Genomic DNA, 22,586 nt, shown 5'->3' with positions numbered 1-22,586 from the left:
TTTTCCATAGGGGCTGCACTAGTTTGCATTCCCACCAGCAGTGTATGAGGGTTCCCTTTTCTTCACATCCTCTCCAACACTTGCTATTTCTTGTCTTGTTAATTATAGCCATTCTGATGGGTGTGAGGTGATATCTCATTTTAGTTTTGATTTGCATTTCCATAATGATTAGTGACGTTGAACATCTTTTCATGTGCTTGTTGGCCATCTATATATCTTCTTTGGAAAATGTCTGTTCATATCCTCTGACCATTTTTTGATTGGGTTGTTTGTTTTTTTGTTGTTGAGTTGTATGATTTTGTTGATGATTTCCTTTGCCTTGCAGAAGCTTTTTAGTCTGATGTAGTCCCATTTGTTTATTTTTTCTTTTGTTTCCCTTGCCTGAGGAGACATGTATTCAAAAAGATACTGCTAAGACCAATGTGAAAGAGTGTACTGCCTGTTTTCTTCTAGGAGTTTTATAGTTTCAGGTCTTACAGTCAAGTCTTTAATCAATTTTGAGTTAATTTTTGTGTATGGTGTAAGATAATGGTCTACTTTCATTCCTTTGTATGGTAAATAAACACCATTTATTTATTTATTTATTTATTTATTTATTTATTTATTTTTGTGAGGAAGATCAGCCCTGAGCTAACATCCATGCCAATCCTCCTCTTTTTGCTGAGGAAGACAGGCCCTGAGCTAACATCTATTGCCAATCCTCCTCCTTTTTTTCCCTTTTTCTCCCCAAAGCCCCAGTAGATAGTTGTATGTCATGGTTGCACATCCTTCTAGTTGCTGTATGTGGGACGCCGCCTCAGCATGGCCAGACAAGTGGTGCGTCAGTGCGTGCCTGGGGTCCGAACCCAGGCCGCCGGTAGCGGAGTGTGCGCACTTAACCGCTAAGCCATGGGGCCGGCCCCGTAACACCATTTATTGAAGAGACTTTCTTTTCTCCATTGTATGTAGAAATAAACAACATAGAGACTAAAAAACAATAGAAAGGATCAATGAAACTAAGAGCTGATTCTTTGAAAAGATAAACAAAGGCTCACTAAGAAAAAAAGAGAGAATTCTCAAACAAACAAAATCAGAAATGAAAGAGGAGAAATTACAACGGACACCACAGAAATACAAAGGATTATAAAAGAATACTATGAAAAGCTATATGCCAACAAATTGGATAACCTACAAGAAATTCCTTGAATCACACAACCTCCCAAAACCAAATCAGGAAGAAATAGAAAATATTAATAGAACAAACAATAATCAAAAACCTCCCAAAAAACAAAATCCAGGACCAGACAGCTTTTCTGGTGAATTCTACCAAACATTCAAAGAAGATTTAATACCTATCCTTCTCAAACTCTTCCAAAAAATTGAAGAGAAGGAGACACTTCCTAACTCATTTTACAAGACCAACATTATTACCCTGATACCAAAACCAGACAATGATAACACAAAAAAGGAAAATTATAGGGCAATGTTGTTCATGAACATAGATGCAAAAATCCTCAAGAAAATATTATCAAATTGAATACAACAATACATTAAAAGGATCATACACCATGATCAAGTGGGATTTATTCCAGGGATGCAGGGATGGTTCAACATCCACAAATCAGTCAATGTGATACAGCACATTAATAAAATGAAGAATAAAAATCACATGATCATCTGAATAGATGCAGAGAAAGCTTTTGACAAGATCCAACATTCATTTATGATAAAAACTCTCAATAAAATGGGTATAGAAGGAAAGTACCTCAACATAATAAAGGCTATATATGACAAACCCACAGCCCACATCATACTCACTGGTGAAAAACTGAAAGCTATTCTTCTGAGAACAGGAACAAGATAATAATTCCCACTCTTGTCACTATTATTCAACATAGTACTGGAAGTTTTAGCCAGAGAAATTAGGCAAGAAAAAGAAATAAAAGGCATCCAAATTGGAAAGGAAGAAGCAAAACTATCACTATTTATATAAGACATGATTCTATATATAGAAAGCCCTAAAGAATCCACCAAAAACCATCAGAAATAATTAACAAATACCATAAAGTTGCTGGGTACAAAATCAACATACAAAAATCAGTTGCATTTCTATATACTAATTACAAAGTAGCAGAAAGAGAAATCAAGAATACTATCCCACTTACAATTACAAGAAAAAGAATAAAATACCTAGGAATAAATTCAACCAAGGAGCTGAAAGACCTATACACTGAAAACTATAAGGCATTATTGAAAGAAATGGAAGAAGACATAAAGAAATGGAAAGATAGTCTGTGCTCGTGGATTGGAAGAATTAACATAGTTAAAATGTCCATATTTTCTAAAGCAATCTACAGATTCAGTGCAATCCCAATCAAAATCCCAATGACATTCTTCATGGAAATAGAACAAAGAATCCTAAAATTTATTTGGAACAATGAAAGACTCCAAATAGCCAAAGCAATCCTAAGAAAAAAGAACAAAGTTGGAGATATCATACTACCTGAATTCAAAATGTACTACAAAGCTGTAGCAATCAAAGCAGCATGGTACTGGCAGGAAAACAGACACGCAGATCAATGGAACAGAATTGAAAGCCCAGAAATAAAACCACACAACTATGGACAGCTAATCGTAGACAAAGGAGCCAAGAACATACAAAAGTTTGCTTTTTTTTTTTTGCTGAGTAAGATTCACCCTGAGCTAACATCTGTGCCTATCTTCCTCTTTTTTGCTGGGGAAGATTCGCCCTGAGCTAACATCTGTTGCCAGTCGTCCTCTATTTTGTATGTGAGTCACCATCACAGCATGGCCACTGGTAGACGAGTGGTGTAGGTCATGCCCAGGGACTGAACCTGGGCCACTGAAGTGGAGTGCACCAAACTTAACCACTAGGCCACTGGGGCTGGCCCCAAAGGTTTGCATTTTTAAAGATCATTCTTGCTGCTATGTGGGAAATGGATTAGGGAGGAGCAAGCATGGGCATGAGAGGCCAATTTGGGGTCCAGGTAGGGTTCCAAGTAGTTTGGCCTGAGCTGACAGCAGTGGAAATGGAGAGGAGATGATGGGTTTGAGAGATAGTTAGAATGTAAAGTCCATAGCTCTTGATAGCAGATTAGATATGGGGAACAAAAGAAGAGGCAATATGAAAGAATGTTTCTGTCCTGCACAAGTGGATGGGTGCTCATGCTATTCACTGTGAGAGGCAACTGCAGACAGATAAGGTCTGGGGTAGTGGTGGCAGAACCAGTCATTCATTCAGTGTTGGACACATCGAATTTAAGGTACTTTTGAGACATCCAAAGAGAGGCATGGAATAGAAGATCGGACAGCAAAATCTGAGGCAAAGAGGAGAGGTCTGGCCTGGAGATACACAATTGTGAGGCATCAGTGCATAGGTGCTATTGAAGCCAAAAGTATCGATGAGATTGCCTAGGAGGAGAATACAGAGTGAGAGGAGGAGCTCAGCCTTGAGGAACTCCTACATTAATAGCTGCGTGACAGAAGGTGAGGGTGCAAAGGAGGCTGAGGAAAATCTATGGCATTACAAAAGCCAAAGGAAGGAGAGAATGGTCCATATTGGAAAATGCAGGCGACAAGCCAAGTAAAATGAGGACTGAAAGCATTCAGTGGAATTATTAACATGGAGCTTACTGAGGACGTTGGTGAGCTTTGTGACCTTCAGCTGACCTGAAAGCAAAAAGTACATATTGCTCCCTGAGTCACTGAGAGAAGCGAGTTCTGGATAGAGACAGAGAGACGTAACATAATTTACTGACAGATACAGTTTATTTTACATTGACCTCTTGAAACAAAACAAGATAAATAAAAAATAATGAACAATAAATTGAAATGATTGAAATCTGGCGAGATACAACTGCAAATATGTATTTTTATAACTACTCTGTATTTTGTTTTATACTAAGATGTTATTATTTTTTTTTTTTTAGGCATTAAGAAGCCAAAGAAGCCAAGGGTCTTGTTGAAAACTGTAGCAGAACAAGTTCAGCAGTGGCTATAAACCTAAAGAAAAAACCAAAAACCAGTTTTCAAGGGTGCAGGCTTAGAAAAGATTCTGGTCAGTGACTAGTGTTTTCAACCAAAATAATCTAGGTTGATATCAACTAAGTCAATAGCAGTATTTTTTAACAGTACATAAAAGCATGTTCCTAGTGACTTACTTGAGGTTCTTGCCTAAAGATATTTTTCTTCTAAAAGCAATTGAGGAGATCCCATTTCTCCCATTTTCAGACAGAGGGGATTTTCATTGAACATTCTTCCTTCATCCCTGGTGCTTGAACCTAGGCATGCCGTTCAGTCAATATCTTCAAATATTTAATCAATGAATGCTTACATACACCTTTGCCCAAAATGGCTCTATTGGACAAGTTCTAAAACTGTTCTCCCCATGAAGTTAGTGAATTGCCAATTTTCATGTCTACATCTTTAAATGAACCTCCTGGGAGACTTTGCTGTACTAGAGATCTGGTCAATAATGGTGGAATTCCTCTAGAACAGAGATTGGCAAACTATGGCCCGTGGACAATACAGTCTGCTGCCTGCTTTTGTATGACATGCTGGCTAAATATATATATATATATTTGCAATTTTAAATGCTTGAAAAAAACCAAACGAAAAATAACTTTTAATAACTGAAAATTGTATGAAATTCAAATTTCAGTGACTAAAAATCAAGTTTTATTGGAAAACAGCCCACTCATTCATTTATGTATTGTCTATGACTTCTTTCAAGCTATGGCACAGTTGAGAAGTTGTAAAGAGTCCATATAGCCCACACAGCCTAAAATATTAATCCACTGACCCTTTATGGGAATAGTTTGCTAAATGTACCCCAAAAATGATCATCTCAGGGCTCTGACTGCCCAGACTCTTGAAGAGTTGGCATGGGGAGTGAAGATCATAATGCCATTTCTCGTTTGCCAAGAGTTCTACGGTCCGGAGTGTTTCATCCTCACAATAAGCCTTTGAGTTAGGAGGGGTGGGCGTTATTAAATCTATATTACAGATAAAGAAATTAGGGCCCAGAAATATTGACCAGCTTAAGCTCACAGCAACTGTTCAAATAGGTATTATTATTTCCATTTTAAAGATGGAAAGATGCAAACTCAAAGAGGTTAAGTAACTCACACAAGATCAGCCTCTGTGTCAGAACGGGACTTGAACTTGGATCTTCTGATACCTAATAAATACCTAATTTCCTCACACAGCCATTGACTGCTCCCTGGATGGAGCAGCTGGTGGCTTTTTCAGCTGTCCTTTTTCTAGAGAGGATTAACTTTGTTAATACTGACACCACCATGAAGAGAAAGCCCTTTGTTCTTGGTCCTAATTTGGTTTAGGCCAGAAAGCAGTAGAATACATTTGAGGTTTCTTCACATCCCCTCTGTAGACCTTGGGTAACCCTAGTTTCAGTGGCTGTTCCAAGATGGCAGCCAATATGTGCTGAGGAGGGCAAAGCACAAAATTGTTCAGAGAACTGAAATTGCGGCTAAGGAGAGCAGGCCTTAGGCGTTGTTGGAGCTTCTGTTTCTCAATCATTTCTCTCTTCTTCTCCAGGCATCTTTTGTCCTCTTTCTTTTATTTGCTATTTGTATTCTCTTTTCTTCTCCTCTTTTTGTTTTTCTCCTCACATTCTCTAGGTTTAAGTGCCTTGACAGTGGCAGCAAAAAGGATCAAGAGCATTTTAGGGCCCAGCTCGGTGGCGTAGGGGTTAAGTTCGTGCATTACACTTTGGCGGCCCACGGTTCACAGGATCAGATCCTGGGCACGGACCTTCACACTGCTCATCAAGCCATGCTGAGGCAGTGTTCCATGTGCAAAATAGTGAAAGATTGGCACAGATGTTAGCTGAGGGACAATCTTCCTTAAACAAAAAGGGGAAGACTGGCAACAGATGTTAGCTTAGGACCAATCTTCCTCACCAAAAAAAAAAAAAGAAAAGAAAAGAAAAAAAGATCAAGAGCATTTTAAATTCATGAACTGAAAATTTTGAAGTAATGTACAATTTTATTTTGTCATTCAAATTCATTTGTTTAGAGCATTGCTGTGACCCTGGACTGCCTTTACCGTGGCCAGGAAGGCCCTGAATGCTCTGGCTCTTGCCTGCTCATCCTCACCCCCTTTGCTCTGGCCTCTTTCTGTTCTTTCACATTTCAGAACCTTGAACACGCTATTCCCTTTGCTCAGACTTCTCATCACAAGAACAACTTGCTCTTGTCTGCCAGGTCTCAGCTCAACAGGCCCCTCCTCAGAGCTCAGAGAGGCCTTCTCTGACCACTCTGTCTAGGACGCCATGCCCCTCCTCCCTTGCCCTGTCACGTCACTAGTTTGTTTTGTTCATAGCACTTCACCCACTGTATTATCCTTTTACTGGGTATGACAGACCTGAACATGAGGTCCAGGACCTTCTCTGACTAACATGTACCACCACTGTCCCAGCATTCATCACAGTGCCTGGCACAAAGTTAGGCAATCAAGAATATTTTTGGATAATGAATAAATAAAATTTTCAAAAGGTGAAATTCACAAGATTAAAATTTGTTTTGATTTGCAATTCAACGTAAGCTCTAAGTTCTCTCATATATGTAGTTTAATTTATTTTAACAATTTAAATATAATTTAAATAAACTAATTAAATATATAGTTTAATTTATTTTAGACATAAAAAAAGTACTGAGGACTTCCAATTCTGGCCAAGATGCTGTAGCCCCACTGTTTACTACTCCTACCATCCTTGCTCTTAACTAAAAAACCCGGGACACAACATAATGAAGGAAGATTCTGAAAAGTGAAAGGCTGCCTCGGAAACCTGCCACTTCAGGAACAACACTGCGTGAGGCCCCTGGGTTTTCTTTTTGCTTCCATATATCCAGAAGGGGTACTGGAAAAGTCTGCAACCCAGAACTGCCAAAAGGCACAGACCAAAAAGAAAAGCCTCCTCTCTCTCTAGTGAGAGGACTGGGAAAATAATAGCCTATCAGGACAGAAAACCATCATGATAATACCTGCCCTACTCTGGCCAAACACTAAAGGAAAATCTGCCCCCAACCCCAAAGCCCTATGCAGTCAGAAGGGCCTAGTGGGGAGCTGGATTTCCGTCCCTTCCTGGCAGAAACAAGGCAAGGGAGTTGACACCGCTTCTCCATCAGGACGGTGCCAGTGGGGCGGAATACGGCACTGAACTTCCCCTGCACCAGTGGCCGTGAGAGGGAAAGAGGCAGAGCACAATGGTGCTCGTTGGCACTCCACTGCTGCCTTCTCCTGCTGGTGTCAGGAAGCCCGATGGGGAGCTGAACACCCAGCCCCACCGGCACTTGTAGAATACACCTATACAGGGTGACTCTGCAAAAAAAAAAAGATTAAATGGGATCATAGCATACTACCTAAAATGCCTAAAATGTCAATAGATACAATAGAAAATTATTCATGATACCAAGAACCAGGAAAATCTTAACTTGAATGAGAAATGACAAAGAACAGATGCCAACACCAATATAACACATATGTTGGATTTATCAGCAAGGATCTTAAAACAACTTTCCTACAAATGCTTCAATGGACAATTACAAACACACTGAAACAGATAAATAGAAAGCCTTAGCGAAGAAACAGAATAGAAATAAATATAAAGAACCGGAAGGAAATTTTAGAACTGAAAAATACAATTACTGAAATAAAACTCACTGGATGGGCTCAACAGTGGAATGGAGAGAACAGAGGAAAGGGTCAGTGAAGAGAGGATGTTAGAGATTACCCAACTTGGACAACAGAGAGAAAACAGACTGAAAAGAAATGGACAGAGCCTCAGAGGCCTGTGGGACAACAACCAAAGTTCTAACATTTACATCACTGAAGTCCAAGAAGGAGAGGAGAAAAAGCACGGGGCTGAAAAAATATTTGGAAGAATAAGGGCTCAAACATTCCTAAGTTTGACAAAAGACAGAAACCTACAAATGTAGGAAACTGAGCAAACCCCAAAACAAGATCAATCCGAAGGAATTCAAGCCAAGGCACATCATAATCAAACTCCGGAAAACTAACGGCAAAGAAAAAATTTCTTTAAATAGAAAGGAAATGATAGAAGAAAGAAACATGCCATATCAAGAATGAAGAAAGAACAAGAGAAAACATAAAAATGAGGGTAAATATTAGAGACTATCCTCTTGAATTTTCAAATTATGTTAGATGATTGAAGCAAAAACTATAACATTGTCTGATGTTGTTCTCAACACATGTAGAGGAAATATTGAGGTTAATTATACTATGAGGGGGGGAGGTAAGTGGACCTAAATGGATCAAGGTTTCTACACTTTCCTCGAACTTGTAAAACGATGAGATCAGCGGACAGTGATGAATTACTCATGTGTAGTATAGTACCTGGAGCAAACACTCAGACAGCTGTACAAAAAGCTACACTCAAAAACTTGACATAAATCAGAACAGAATTCTAAAAAATGTTCAAATAAGCCCCAGGAAGGCAGAAAAAGTGAAAAGAAGAAAGGAAAATGAGGACAAACAGAAGACAAACAGTAAAATGGTAGAATTCAGCCTTAACACAGTAATAATTAAATTAAATGTAAATTTCATTCATCTAAATACACCAATTAAGAGACAGAGATTGGCAGACTGAACTTTTAAAAATGGCCCAACTATATGCTATCTAAAAGAAACTCACGTCAAATGTATTTGTGTATAGGTAGGTTGAAAGAAGAAAACATGAAAAAAGACATATCATGTACACATTACTCAAAAGAAAGCAAGAATGAACATTAGATAAAGCAGACTTTAGAGCAAAGAAAGTTGCAAGGGACAAAGAAGGTCATTACATAATTATGAAAGGGACAACCAGCTGAAAGATGATAAAATAAAACTTACTTTACTCTCCGATACTCACCTTTCAATATGATTTAGTTTTTAATTTTGTTCATCTTTTTCTTTTTGTGTGTAAAGATGAGTGTATTTGCAAATAGGGCTTATAACGTTCACACTTCACTGTTTTTTTTTTCTTTTGATATCTGATCTTCTTTATTTGTTACTCTTAGAAAATCACATTTTTGACTGGACTCAGACCGAGAGGTAGAAGCCCTCAGAGAGGACAGCCTCTGTCTCTTGGCAATCTGTTCCTGGCGTTTTTCTTTGGCCTCCTTCATTCTCTCGGCCAAAAGTTTAGCGTATTCTGCAGCCTCTTCCTTGTTTTCCTCAGCACGCTGTTTCTTCAGAGCAACTGGCCGCCATATGTGTTGCAGGACACGTGGAGTAACAAGACGCTGAATTGCGGGTGCTTTGGTCCCAGGTTTCTTACCTTCTCTGTTTAGGGGCTTTCTCATGACATTCTGGCGGACATCGTCTTCTTTAGAGAGATTGAAAAGTTTGCGGATTCTGCTAGCTCTGCTGGGCCGCAGGCGACGAGGCACAGTAGTATCAGTGAGTCCAGGAGTATCTTTCTCCCCTTTTTCTACAATGACCAAGTTGAGAACACTCAGATTGGCAACCACAATGCAACCCCAAAGAGATTTGCGCCTTCTTTCTCCAGTCCTCCTTGGTCTGCAACAGGAATGCCCCTTACTCAACAGCAGGGGAACACGGCCATGGGTCAAGACACCCTGCTTCGTGGGGAAACCTTGCTTTGTCGTTCCCACCACTGATTCGGACGACATAACCCTTCCACTCTTCACCCAGAGTGTCGGCAGCAACTTCTGTGGCCATATGCTTCTCATAAAATGTACGAAGTTTGCGTTCATCGTCCACTTCCATGAGTTTCTGGCAGCCAGTGGCTGGGAAAGAGATGTTCAGCTTCATCCTGAAGCAGCCGACTGCCTCCGAGGCGCCATGAGAAAAAGCCTCTTTTTACCATTTTTTTAATTTAACAATATGTCATGAATGGATTTCCATGTTTTACATTTTTTTTCCTATAATATCCTTTAATGTCTTACTAGTGTTAAATAGATGAAAATAATCCAGTTGTTTTCAAAGAAGCAGAACACTTCTTTAAACCCTGACATTAGAGGGAGATGAACGGGGAGCTGCTCTTTGCAGAGTGGGGAGCAGGAGGCTCAGTGGTGACTTGTGTGGCCTCCCCAGTTGTTTTCTATAACAGTCCCTGACGAAGCTCTAGCAGACCTGAAGCCTCTGGGGATGCAGGTGTAAAATTGTGTCATTTTAAAAAACAATGACAAGAATGCTCTATCAAATATATTCAGTGCTAAATTTTTAATTGTACTCAACTCCATCCCTACCTTTTACCGGCTGTGATAATCACGTTGCCTCATATTTCATTTTATAAGGAAATGAGAAACATAAATGTTTGAGCTGTAGTTGCTATGGTGATAAGCAGAGTCGGGGGAGTGGGCTAGTTGACCTTTTCCATGTTTTCCAGGACTTCTTTAAAATTCCTACTTTCCTAAGCCATGTCACTGTAGACTCAAGCTGTCCATCTTGACAGCTGAGCTTATACAGCAGTATATGCTCTTCTACATGAATTAGTTATTGGCATAACACTGTTAGCAATGCCGAGTTTTTCTTACTGAAATTGAAAATATGTCAAGACCTCCAAAATCTTTCTAGCAGTAATTAACCTAAGCATGCCCTATGTGGTTTTTGCTAGTATAGATAATTTGTAAATATGGCACAATTTCTTTAAAAGTTTGAGCATTTGGTAAAATAGTCAACTATCATGTATAGATCCAGCTACATAAAATGCCTCTTACAAAAGCATGTACTAAAAATTATATTTAGACTGCAGCTTCCCAAGAAAACAATTAATGGACCATATCGAGTAGCACATACTTCTGCTAGAACTGAGTGAAAAGGCCGTGTTTTCTCAGCGAGACACGCCTTTGGCAATTCATTCCATTTGCAGAAGTCTGAGGTGCCAAGTTTGCTGCTAATCAGGTTTTCTATCTCAGCCGCCAGTCCTGGTGGAGTGCCATGCTTTGATTTACTTGTGCTATTTAATGTCATGATTTCAGAACTTTGGAGAAAGTGGGATTGTCTCTACTTGGCACACATGAAAAAGGACAACCAGGTTTTCAATGCCTGCGTTTTCTGGGGAAAACAATTATTGATAAACAATTATTGATACAAACTTGAAAAGTTGCTCCCAGAGGACTCTAACAATCATGGAAATTTTAGAGTGTAATCACTTCAAAAATTAGCCTTCCCACATGAGCTTGTCAGAGCCCTCAAGCGCCCTTCTAGTGCCATTCATTGTGCAAAGCTCAATTACCTTGCTGCCTGGAGTAAAATGCAGTTCTAGGGGCCTCAGAATTCCAAGACTGGATGCAACCGCATTTCAACCTCATTAACATTTCTTGTGAATTTCCTTTAGTCATGTTCCATTTCAGGGACTATCACTAACGCTTTCAGCAAAGCAGCCCAATGGAATGATTAACAAAACCGAAGCTTTAACTCAACATATTTCTGCGAGATCTTGATTAGTGAAAGCAAGTGAACTAGGAAAGAAGACTGGACAAAAAGAACAATGTCCGTGTGGCTGGGCTTTGCTGACTTCCAGTTGACCTTGTGCTTCCCGTGTGGAAGGATGCATTTTTCACGTAGTGTTTGAAGTTTACCTCCTAATGCATTGGGACCTTGGTTCCCCCATAAGACAGGCAGATAATGGAGCAGTTTTGCATTTGTGAGATCAGGGTTCTTAGTGAATAGTTTGATTCATAAGCAAGACTCATGACAAAGTGAAAGAGGGTCTGTGTGTTCTTGGTGAAATCAAAAAATGGATGTAGAGGATGTGCAGGGTAATTTGGATTACACTAAGATGCTCTGACCACTCAGGCTGGGGCCAGGCCGTATAATATGCATCTGATTCACCTTGTTTTCTCCTTCTTCTGAGCTCCCCGTGATCTACAATATGTGTTTATCAATTTACAACCAGCACATCATGTATTCCGAGTAGTTCACACTGGCTGCAGCACAAAGCACATACTTATTAGTGACATAAATCAAGAGTTTCTGTGCCTGAATAAAGATTAATCTGTAATCCATACCCATAAAAGGAGAACTGGGAAGCAGTGCGGGCTGTCCCTCTGGTAAACACTGATAACCCCCTTCCCAGAACACTGGCCGTATGGTGTGGATTCTGTTTCCATGGGAAGAAAGGGCAAACAGGAAGGTCTGCCCATGGTTTAAATCAGTTAGGACCTCAGAGGACTCCGGAGGTGGGAGCTTTCTTTTTCTTAACTGTGATACGTTTTCATGACAGAGAAGGAGGCCTGGAAAAAAGAGTTGTGACTAGAGTAAAAGATGACACAGGGGCTTTCTGCACAAAGACATTCTGTCTGCCAGATCTTTTCTGGTGATAGTGCTAACTATGCTCTGTCTCTGCAAGAGACAGGCAGCACCAGGTGAGAAACTTTGGCTTGAAAATGGCTGCTTCTTGAGCAGCAAATGGGTAAATGAAAGATTAAATGACTTTTAAGGCCCAAATGAGTCAACTAGAATTTGGATGCCAAATGTTCACCCAAGTGAGGTGAATAAATGCTCACAGGGCACCTGAAAAGCACGTAGGTCCTTGGAAGCGATGGGGGGAATTCATCAAATGAGGAAAGCCATTGCCCAGGCCTGTAGACCCTTGGTTGGGTGAGTTGCAGCATGGGACTGAGGAGGCCCAGCCCCGAGGAGGAAGATCTGCGGGAGATCAGCGGGCAGCACCATGGCCCATGGCGCCCAGGGCATGCTGCCAGCGGCACCTGCAGCATTGGACAGGCAACCTTCAGAGGTGATCTTCACCTGCAGTGGGAGCACATCATGATTTCTTGTCAGGCTCAGAATCCCATTATTTCCGTGAAGTCTACCCCACCTGCTTAAAGGATTAAGTTAATAAAAATGTGAAAAAAAAAAAAGAAAAAACATGTGTCTTCGGGCATTGTTTGATGGCTGATGAGTAAATTGCCTTTATTTATAAGAGGAGAGCAAGGGACATGTCATTGTGACTGGCACATACTAACTGCAAAGTCAAAAGAACAAGTTGCCTGAGTAAGGGTTTCCCAGTCCCAGGAACAAAATTCCCAAGACTGTGATCGTCAGGGGTTTGAGAGGATAAGCCTGTTAAGTATAGCGAGTGTGTGTGTGCACACGTCTCCCTCCTAAAGCAGGAACCTTTCTTAGGAACTCCCTCATAGGCTATTAAGCCTTTCCTGATGTAGTCAAATGCGGAGTCCACATTTGTTTGTTTCTTTTCTACCTTTAGAATGCTCTAGGAAGTAACCAACTTTTTGCTGACTGGAGGAAGCATTCAGTTCTTTCTCTTCCCACATACCTTTGTTCACAAGATAGATAAGAAGTTTAATCAGGATCATATTCTTCTAGTTTATGTTACTGTATTTGTGGATTTATATTTCTTTCTTTCAATTTCCTTCTTTTATAATGCCATGCCAAAATATAAAAGAGATGGAGTAGTTTCTTTCACTTCATTTGAATCAGATTGTTGTCTCCCATCCAGTTAAGAACATCAAATCAGCATCGGATAAAAGAACAAGCTTCAAGCTAAATGCCATTGCACTGAGAAAACAGAAGCCTGTGGAAGCACTGCCTGCTCCCGCCACCACATCTTCACAAGGGCCGGCACCTGCACCCATGAGCTCCTCCTGTCCCCGTTACTGTGGCTCCACTGTCCATGCTCCTATCGAAGCCTGGATCCTCCTCTTGGGCTCCCTTGTCTACTCCTGGGCATCCTTCCAGGTTCTTCCTTCTCCTGTTCCTTTGATCACACACAGTTTTTCCTTCTGTCTTAAAAAAAAAAATCTCTATTGACTCTAGTCCAGGTTCTACTTCACCTCTGTGCTCCCTTTACAGCAAAACACCTCAAAAGAGTGACTGATACTCTGTCTCACATCCTCCCTCCTACTCTCTCTTAAATCTGATTCATTTGAGTCTTGTCCCCACTACTGCACCAAAATTGCCCTTGCAAAGGCGCCAGTGACCGCCGTGGTATTTGCTTGGCCTATCGGTAGCACTTGGCACAGTTTGTCACTCCCTCCTCCTAGAAACTATTCACTTGACTTTTGGGATACCACATTCTGCCGGTTTCCCTTCAAACGCTGCTGGCTCCCCACCCCCCCCCAACCCTAGTCCCCCCTTTCTCAGTTATCTTTGCTGGATCCTTTTCACCTTGCTGACTCTTGCTTGGAGTGCCGAGGGCTCCAACTCTAGTGATCTCATCCATGCTCATGACTTTAAGTACTGTTATAATAACCATGTCTTTTATTTTCTGCATGCTGGTGCTTTGACGTCTGGGGTCTTGCTGACCTGGAGGGACTGCCCCTTCCAGGGCTAGCCAATTCCTAGAGATAGTAAACAATTTGCCTGCCTGTGAGCACACATTTCAAATGCAAACTAACCAATCTAGAGCCGCTATCCACCTGCCCTAATCATGCCAGGGCCAGGTACCAGGTATATAGATACAGCCCCTGTGCCCCAGAACCTGCTGAAATTATTCCAACTAGCCAGTCCTTCAATTAGCCTGCTTCCCCTGCCTTGCCCATTCCTTCCCACGGAAACCACAATAAAGTCTCTTGCCCACAATTTCCCTCTCTGTATGTCTACCCACCCCTGTCACCTTGGCGCTGCCTCATGTGGCCCTACCTGCCATGCCTCCTGTTTCTAGGGAACTGTGAGTATAATAAACTTCTTCCTTCATGACAATCATTTCTGTGTCAATTTGTCTTACCTTACCTGATTAAAATAAATCCCAGGTACTCTTAAAACAACTGTAATCACACACACACACACACACATAGACATACACACTCCAAACTTATGTCTCTGATCCCAGACTTCTCCTGTAAACTCCTCACTCATATATTCATCTGCCTTCTGAACATCTCCACTAGATGTCAAATAGTACCTCACACTTAACACATCCAGACCCTGATCTTCTACTTTCCCCCCAAACCTGTCCCTCCCTCAGTCTTCCCGGTATCAGTTAATGATATCTCAATTCTTCCTGTTGCTCAGGTCAAAAACTGAGATGTCATAGTTTACTCTTGTCTTTCTCTTGTATCTGACATCTAATCCATTGGCAAATTCTTTTGACTCTATCTTCAAGTGACATCTAGAGCCTATCCTTCTTTTACAATGCCATGCCAAAATAAAACTTACTGCTGCTACATCAGTCTGCTTTCCTCAGGCTGCATATAGCTCATAAAAATGTACCTGGAACATAGTAAATGCTCAATAAATGTTTTGAATGACTGTCACAGTAAATGTATTCTACTTATTTTATGATCTGATTAATTGATAAATTAATGTATGTCCTACGTTGTTATGTTACGGGATAACATAACACGTTATTTCAATCTTAGACTTGAGGAAAGATTAAAATTTATTGTCCCAAAGTAAGCTGAGCTCTTGAGATCAAGAGGAGATTGCTTCAAGTCCAATTCCATTCTCTGTAGAAGTTCAAACCCTTTCCAAAGGTTTCCATGAATTCCCAAGGAACCTGATTCTCATGATCACCCCTGACTCTGGCTGCCGTGGAAATGGGTAAGTCTATGGATTGCCTTGCCATCCTCGATCTTATGAGCCTTTCTACTTGAAGTTGACATGTGACACATTTTTCACTCTCGCAAATCATTTTGAGCATAGCACAATTTACAGAAGAGGGAATTATATTTCAGAAACACAACAATTTCAAATTAACACCCACGAGTCATTGTTCTCTCAGTACTGGGGGCTGTCTAATGGCCAGTTGACTTCATACAGTCCTCAGTGCCACACTTTTTCTCTCCCTGACTCCCCTGTCTCCTTCTTCCTAGATTGCCAGTCCATCTCCCTTTAAAATTCTTCTCATTTTTTTCAGGAAAAGAAAAAAACGGGCCTTCTATGTTACAAGATCTTCTACCTAAGATGGTTGTTGTGAGTTTTTTTTCTTTGTTTTTATTATAAATTATTTTTTATTATGAATAATTTCAAATATATAAAAAATTAAAGAATAAGACAATGAACATCCACCTGTCACACCATTCAGATCTAATAATTGTTAATATTCTGTCATACTTTCTTTATCTGTATCTTTTGCTGAACGATTTTAAAGTAATTTACAGATATTATGGCACTTTGTAACTTTAGTATCTTCTTCAAAAAATGAGGACATCACCGTACATAACCACAGTGAGATTTCCACATCTAACATATTAACAATATTCCTGAATATCATGTAATGCCTGGTTCATTTTCAAATTTCTCCACTTGCCCTTAAACAGTTGTGGTTTGAAATAGCAATTTTATTTATTTATTTATTCAGTTAAACCGGTATTTAAAACAGCATTCTATTGTTATGAAACATTTGAACATGGTTGCATGCTTTTCCTAATACTTTTCTTTGCACAAAGTGGAGACAAATACCAGTAGCCAAATGCTCTTTAGTATATTACCTGTTGGAGTAAACAATACTGTTCAAGTGGGGTCTCTATTTTACACAGCTGTTTAATGGCATAAGATGTATGAACTCATTTGTTAAACTGGGATCTGTAAACAGAAACAAATGGGAGGAAGGGCAACAGGGACAGTGAGTAATGGGAATCGTTTCCAGACCACGGAAGCTGCGGCTTTAGTGGAAAATATACGCAGCCTTGAGGAAAGATTTTCCTGGGTCCCTGTGTCTGTTACCTAGCAACAAGCCCATTACACAGGGGCACGCTGGAGTCCAGTTGACAGGGCGCAGACAGAGCGCGTGAGTAAGAGGACCAAATTTCTTCTTTTATCCTATGTTAATAACTCAGGGCTACGGCAGTCTCTGACAGGGGTGAGTGTCTGAAGACATCATCCCTGTGTAATGCTTTCCCCACGTTAAATCCCTAAGGGAAGAAAATGGCTTAAGCTTAATTTACTGTGCACATGTCATTACTTATGTGTCCATATATCCATCTGGTAAGAGTTAAATATACCATATGATAAAGAAAATTGTCCAAACTCAAATTAGTTTTGATTTATGGTGTAAGGCTCTAAGACCCATCCAAATTCATTCCTAATAGCAAATTAAGTCGGTGTCACAGATTTACCATTATTATTATTTTTTTATTTTTATTTTTATTTATTTTTATTTTTTTTATTTATTTTATTTTATTTTTTTTTTGTGAGGAGATCAGCCCTGAGCTAACATCCGCCAATTCTCCTCTTTTTTTTTTTTTTTTGCTGAGGAAGACGGCCCTGGGCTAACATCTGTGCCTATCTTCCTCCACTTTATATGGGACGCCGCCACAGCATGGCTTACCAAGCAGTGCGTCGGTGCGCGCCCGGGATCCGAACCAGCGAACCCCGGGCCGCCGCAGCGGAGCGCGCGCACTTAACCGCTTGCGCCACCGGGCCGGGCCCTATTATTATTTTTTTTTAAAAAAATTGCTTTTAAGTAAATTACTGCACTTTTCAGGTTTTCCGTCTTTCTTCTATTAGGTGTTAATCTGAACTGACAAGATAGCTTCTCTGTCACCTGTTTTTGCCTAAAATTTTCAGGGAGAAAGGTTTCTTTCAATAGTACACTGTTTTAATAATGTAGTTATGCCAATGGTCATTAATAACAACACCATCTTTTTAAAAAATGCTCCAAGTGCTTTTCTAGTGCTGCTCCTCACTTACCTTTTGGCTAAGTCAAGGTAAGATACGCACCAACCAAAGTCAGGACAGGAGCCCAAAACTCCTGACCCCGACCTAGCTTTCTATCAGTTAAACTGTGTTTTCAATTTTGTGTGTGTCTTAAAGTCTTTAAATTCTGGTAAAATACACATAACATCAAATTTACCGTCTTAACCACTTTTAAGTGCACAATTCAACACTGTTAACTACATTCACATTGTTGTACATCCAATCGCTAGAACTTTTTCCGTATTCCTAAACTGAAACTCTGTACCCACTAAACAACAACTCTCCATTCCCCCTCCCCCAGCCCCTGACAACCACCATTCCACTTTCTGTCTCTACGAATTTGACTATTCTAGGTACTTCTTATAAGTGGAATCATACAGTATTCATCTTTTTGTGACTGGATTATTTCACTTAGCAAACTATCCTCCAGGTTCATCCATGTTGTAGCGTGCATTAGAATTTCCTTCCTTTTTAAGGCTGAATAATATTTCATTGTATAGATAGAGCATGTTTTGTTTATCCATTCACCAGTCTATGGACACTTGGATTGCTTCCACCTTTTCAGTATTACAAAAAATTCTATGAATATAGGTGTACAAATTTCTCTTCAAGACTATTTTCAATTATTTGGGATATATACTCAGAACTGGAATTGCTGGATCATATAATAATTCTATGCTTTTGAGGAACCACCATACTGTCTTCCATAGTGGCTATACCATTTTACGTTCCCACCAGCAGTGCATAAAGGTTTCAATATCTCCACATCCTCACCAACACTTGTTATTCCCTGTTTTTTTGATGGTAGCTATCCTAATTGGTGTGCGGTGGCATCTGGCTGTGGTTTTGGTTTGCATTTCCCTAATAATTAGTGACGTTGAGCATCTTTCGTGTCCTTATTGGCCATTTGTATATCTTCTTTGGAGAAATATCTATTCAAGTTCTTTGCCCATTTTTTAAATCAGGTTTTTTGGGTTTTTGTTGTAGTTGGGTTGTAGGAGTTCTTTATATATTATGGGTATTAATTTTGGTGTCATATCCAAAAAATCATTGTGAAATCCAATGTCATGAAGATTTTCTCCTACTTTTTCTTCTAAGAATTTTATAATTTAGCTCTCATGTTTAGGTTTTTCATCCATTTTGAGTTAATTTTTGTGTCTGGTATAAGGTAAGGGGCCAACTTCACTCTTTTACTTATGGATATCTGGCTTTCCCAACACCATTTGTTGAAAAGACTGGCTTTTCCCCATTGAATGAGACCTTCCTCAAAAATTATTTGACCTTATGTGTAAGGGTTTATTTCTGGGCTCTCTATTCTATTCCATTTGTCTATATGTCTATCTTTATGCCAGTACCAAGTTGTTTTGATTACTGTAGCTTTGTAATAAGTTTTAAAATCAGGAAATGTGAGACCTTCAACTTTGTTCTTTTTCAAGATTGCTTTGGCTATTCGGAGGCCCTTGAGATTCCATATGAATTTTAGGATGGACTTTTCTATTTCTGCAAAAAAAATATCACTGAGATTTTGATAGGGATTGTGTTTTTCAAATTTTTTGAGGTTACAGAAACTCATTTGTCTGGTATTATGCTCTGAAATCTCAAAGTTCTGTAGACAATGAAAGTGGGACTTAGAACTGACTAAAAAGGCAATGGCCACATTGGCCACATTTTCATTTTTTGGAACAATAATTCTTGTTGATGTTCAGGAGACTCTGAGATTCCATAATAACAGTAAACTTTTATGTAAGGCTTACTATTTGCTATGCACTGTTCTAAATACTTTAAATGCATTAAGTCATTTAAATTTCACAGAAGTTCTATGGGGTAAATACTGTTATTAACCTCATTTATAGAAGAGGAAACTAAGGCACAAAGAGTTTAAATGACTTGCTCAAAGTCATGGAGCTAGGAAAGAACAGAGCTGGGTCTGAACCTAAGCACCAGAACTCCCAAGTCTATGCTCTTAACAACTACACCATCCTGTACCTTTATATTGGTTGTTCATTCCTTTGTTTATCCAACAAATCTTGTTGTAAGGCACTGGAAATTCATTGGTGAGTGAGGTAAACATTTTTTCTGCCCTCACAGGCTTGTCCTCACAACTGATGGACATAATAGCCAAATGCCAATGGTTATTGCTGTGCTATCACCCTGGTGATACCAAATTATTACAAACCTCCAGGTAAGTCACTACTAAACTGTCAAAGATCAGGCTTTTTGTTAGGGAGATATGACTCATCACTCATTCATTGATTCACTTATCAAACACTTATTGGGTACTCTTACTATGCACCAAATGCTGGATTAAAGCATGTTGCAGAAACAGGAATGCACAAGAATGTGCCCGTGTGTTAAGGATTGGTTTTTATAAAAAAGATGCCCAGGGTGTTTGGGGAGCATGGAAAATACTTGAGCTGATGGGTTAAGGAGGAGGGCAGCTGTTAGGAAAGGCCCCTCATCCTCCTCTGCTTGTCTACCTGTGTAGGAATATAGATGCAATTGGTATATGACTTTTTATTTTTCTGTAGGACCCATAGGAATACTTTTACTCAAAGCCCCTCTCAGCCAAGGCTCTCCTCCACGGACCGCTCGGCTACCTAATCTTCTAAATCCTTAGTACTCCCCACCTACACAACTTAGGACCACCACTTACAATCATCGCTAACCACAGAGCCACGTGACTCTAAATTGCACTTTATACGTTATTATAATATAGAAATTAGAATCCATAAGGGGCCATTGCAGGCTGTAGCAGGGCTGTCAGTGCCCCACCCATACCCATTGCCCTCACCAGTTTGGTGCCCTGGGTTTCCAGCTGCCAGCACCTACATTTCTTTTCCTCAAGGCATTCACGGGCTCTAGAGTGAACTTTGTCTACCCATGATAGAAGCCAAAGTCCCATGGGATCCACGTGTCCTGGGAGCAGCCCTTGGCCAATAATAGCAGGTGGGACATCGGAAGTGCATCTTCTACACTTGTTCCCGGATTTCCACAGCAGGATGGAGTGCCAGGCACCTGCTGTGCGAACCACTTTGCCCTTTCTTGGCTACCTTTCCTTTTCTGTCTTGCTTACTGTCCTATAGGCACTGCCTGGGTACCATCCCAAGTAAGCTAATTGCACTTGAATCTTTGTCCTGGAGATTGTTTCTGGGGTGCTCAAACTAGGACCGGACACAGTCTGAGAACTCCTGTCCTAGAGGCTTGACAAGGTTCTGGTGCCATTTCCACCAGGACCTACTCATCCACAGGTACATTGCAGGCATAGCTGTTCCATGGAAGACCTTCATGCAGAAAGTATCATGTCTTCCTTCAAGAGAGACCAAGAATCTCAAACAGTGTTGATTTGCCTTTTAGAAGCTTGCATTCTCAATTACTCCCCACTACTTGGCATTCCTATTTATTTGTTCACTCATTTCATTCTGGATGCATTGTTTAAGACGCCAGTGTATGCTGGTCACGAAGGTGCTGGCAGATTTGCTTTCACTGCCCCTGGTCTTCAGGTTATGACAGCTTGGGAGGCAAGGCCATTCATAGTGTTGTTTTGTGACTTCAACGCAGATGAAATCTGTGCTTGACGTTACCTTCCTGGAGGTGCCAGTAGTCTGGGGATGCATTTCTCACATATGTCTCCATAGCTACTAAGATGGGGAATAATTCTGCTGGGTTAAGGGAGTGACATCATAACATTCCAGCACACATTGATATATTTTTTTAGCCGGAACGGCATCAGTCTAGAGAAGAACTGAGATGTACTGTGTTGGTACATCAAGGAAGAAGGAAAGAATCTGAAGATAGAAATGATTGAAAGGTGTTAGGGGAGGCAAAGTTTACAGAGTGAGAGGGAAATTGACAAATGCGGGGAGGAGAGAGGCAAGCAGGAGATAAGAAAAAAAAAAAAATCCAAACATGTTTTCTGTCTGCTTTGCTTCTCTGCATTTGACCTCTCTGCTTGGAAAACAAAAAGGAAAGAGGGAAAAACAGATGACCACACAGCGTCCAATGCCACAGTGGACGGCAGTCCAAGACTCCTCCGCAGGGCCTTCCAAGTTGTTCCTACAGCATTTCAAGTGTTCCTTCAAGTGTTCTGATAATTACTGCCCTATAGCGACGCTATGATTTTTGTTTCTCATCACATCCCATGCAAACTGACGGTGTCAAAATCAGAGTCTGTTTTGGACTCAAGAGTTTACCACGTGGCTGCTTGTGGGTTGCTTAGGAAATGGGACATGGCTAAGACTAGCATTTGGGCTCCATCAGAAAATTGCATCATTTTTCATATTTTGCTACACCTTTTTTTTTTTCTCAGCTCTGGAAAATGACAAAATGAGTTTTAACTTCTTACTTCTTTGAATATTATTTAACCAAAAAATGAATTGTAGCAAAGCAAAATGCTTCCCTGTTTTCTAACTTGCAGGCCTCCTGCCATCGAAGGAAGTCAATTTCAGGAGCCGGATGGGAAAACACTGCATCCTTTTTACATAGAACCGTCCACTCCGAAACCCACGTTGCAAAGGGGCAAATTACCGACTGCACTGGCACTGGTAAAGGATTCAAGATGAGGAGACTGTCTCCTGTTTCTGCCGTTCCTCATCATTTCTAAGCTGCCGACGCACAGAAACTGCTTGATCTGCTTCTCACCGGAGTCTCCTCAGGGGTGGGAGAGTAACGGCCAGGAACATGGATAGCCCACAGACCCTGCACGTTTGCGAGAGAAGCATCCAGCCCAGAGTCTGGGATAAACTCCGTTCTGTGGAAACGGCCCAGAGATATTAGACGTCGACAAAGAGCAGATGGGAGCCCTGCTTCTCCAAGGTCTCCTTCCAAAGACCCCTCCACACACGGAGGCCAGGGATTAGCCCCGATGTCTTGTAAAGGAGGGTGGGGAAAGGCTGAGTTGATTTTGCTTCCCTTCCAGTCTGAGGTTGACTCTGGCTCAGAAGGAGGGAAGCAGCCTGGGTGGGAAAAAAAAAGGTTCGATCATAGGTCCACTGCTG

General features: G+C 40.6%; 1 pseudogene; it reads right to left on the bottom strand.

Moving 5' to 3' along the window:
* Positions 1 to 8,981: 8,981 nt before the first annotated feature.
* On the bottom strand, positions 8,982 to 9,815 carry LOC131415123 (small ribosomal subunit protein eS6-like; annotated as a pseudogene).
* Between the last annotated feature and the right edge of the window lie 12,771 nt (positions 9,816 to 22,586).

The sequence above is a fragment of the Diceros bicornis genome, chromosome 16 (genome assembly GCF_020826845.1).
Source record: "Diceros bicornis minor isolate mBicDic1 chromosome 16, mDicBic1.mat.cur, whole genome shotgun sequence".
NCBI classification, from domain to species: domain Eukaryota; kingdom Metazoa; phylum Chordata; class Mammalia; order Perissodactyla; family Rhinocerotidae; genus Diceros; species Diceros bicornis.
Note: the sequence above shows the minus strand (reverse complement) of the source record. Positions and strands in the feature narration are given on the sequence as shown.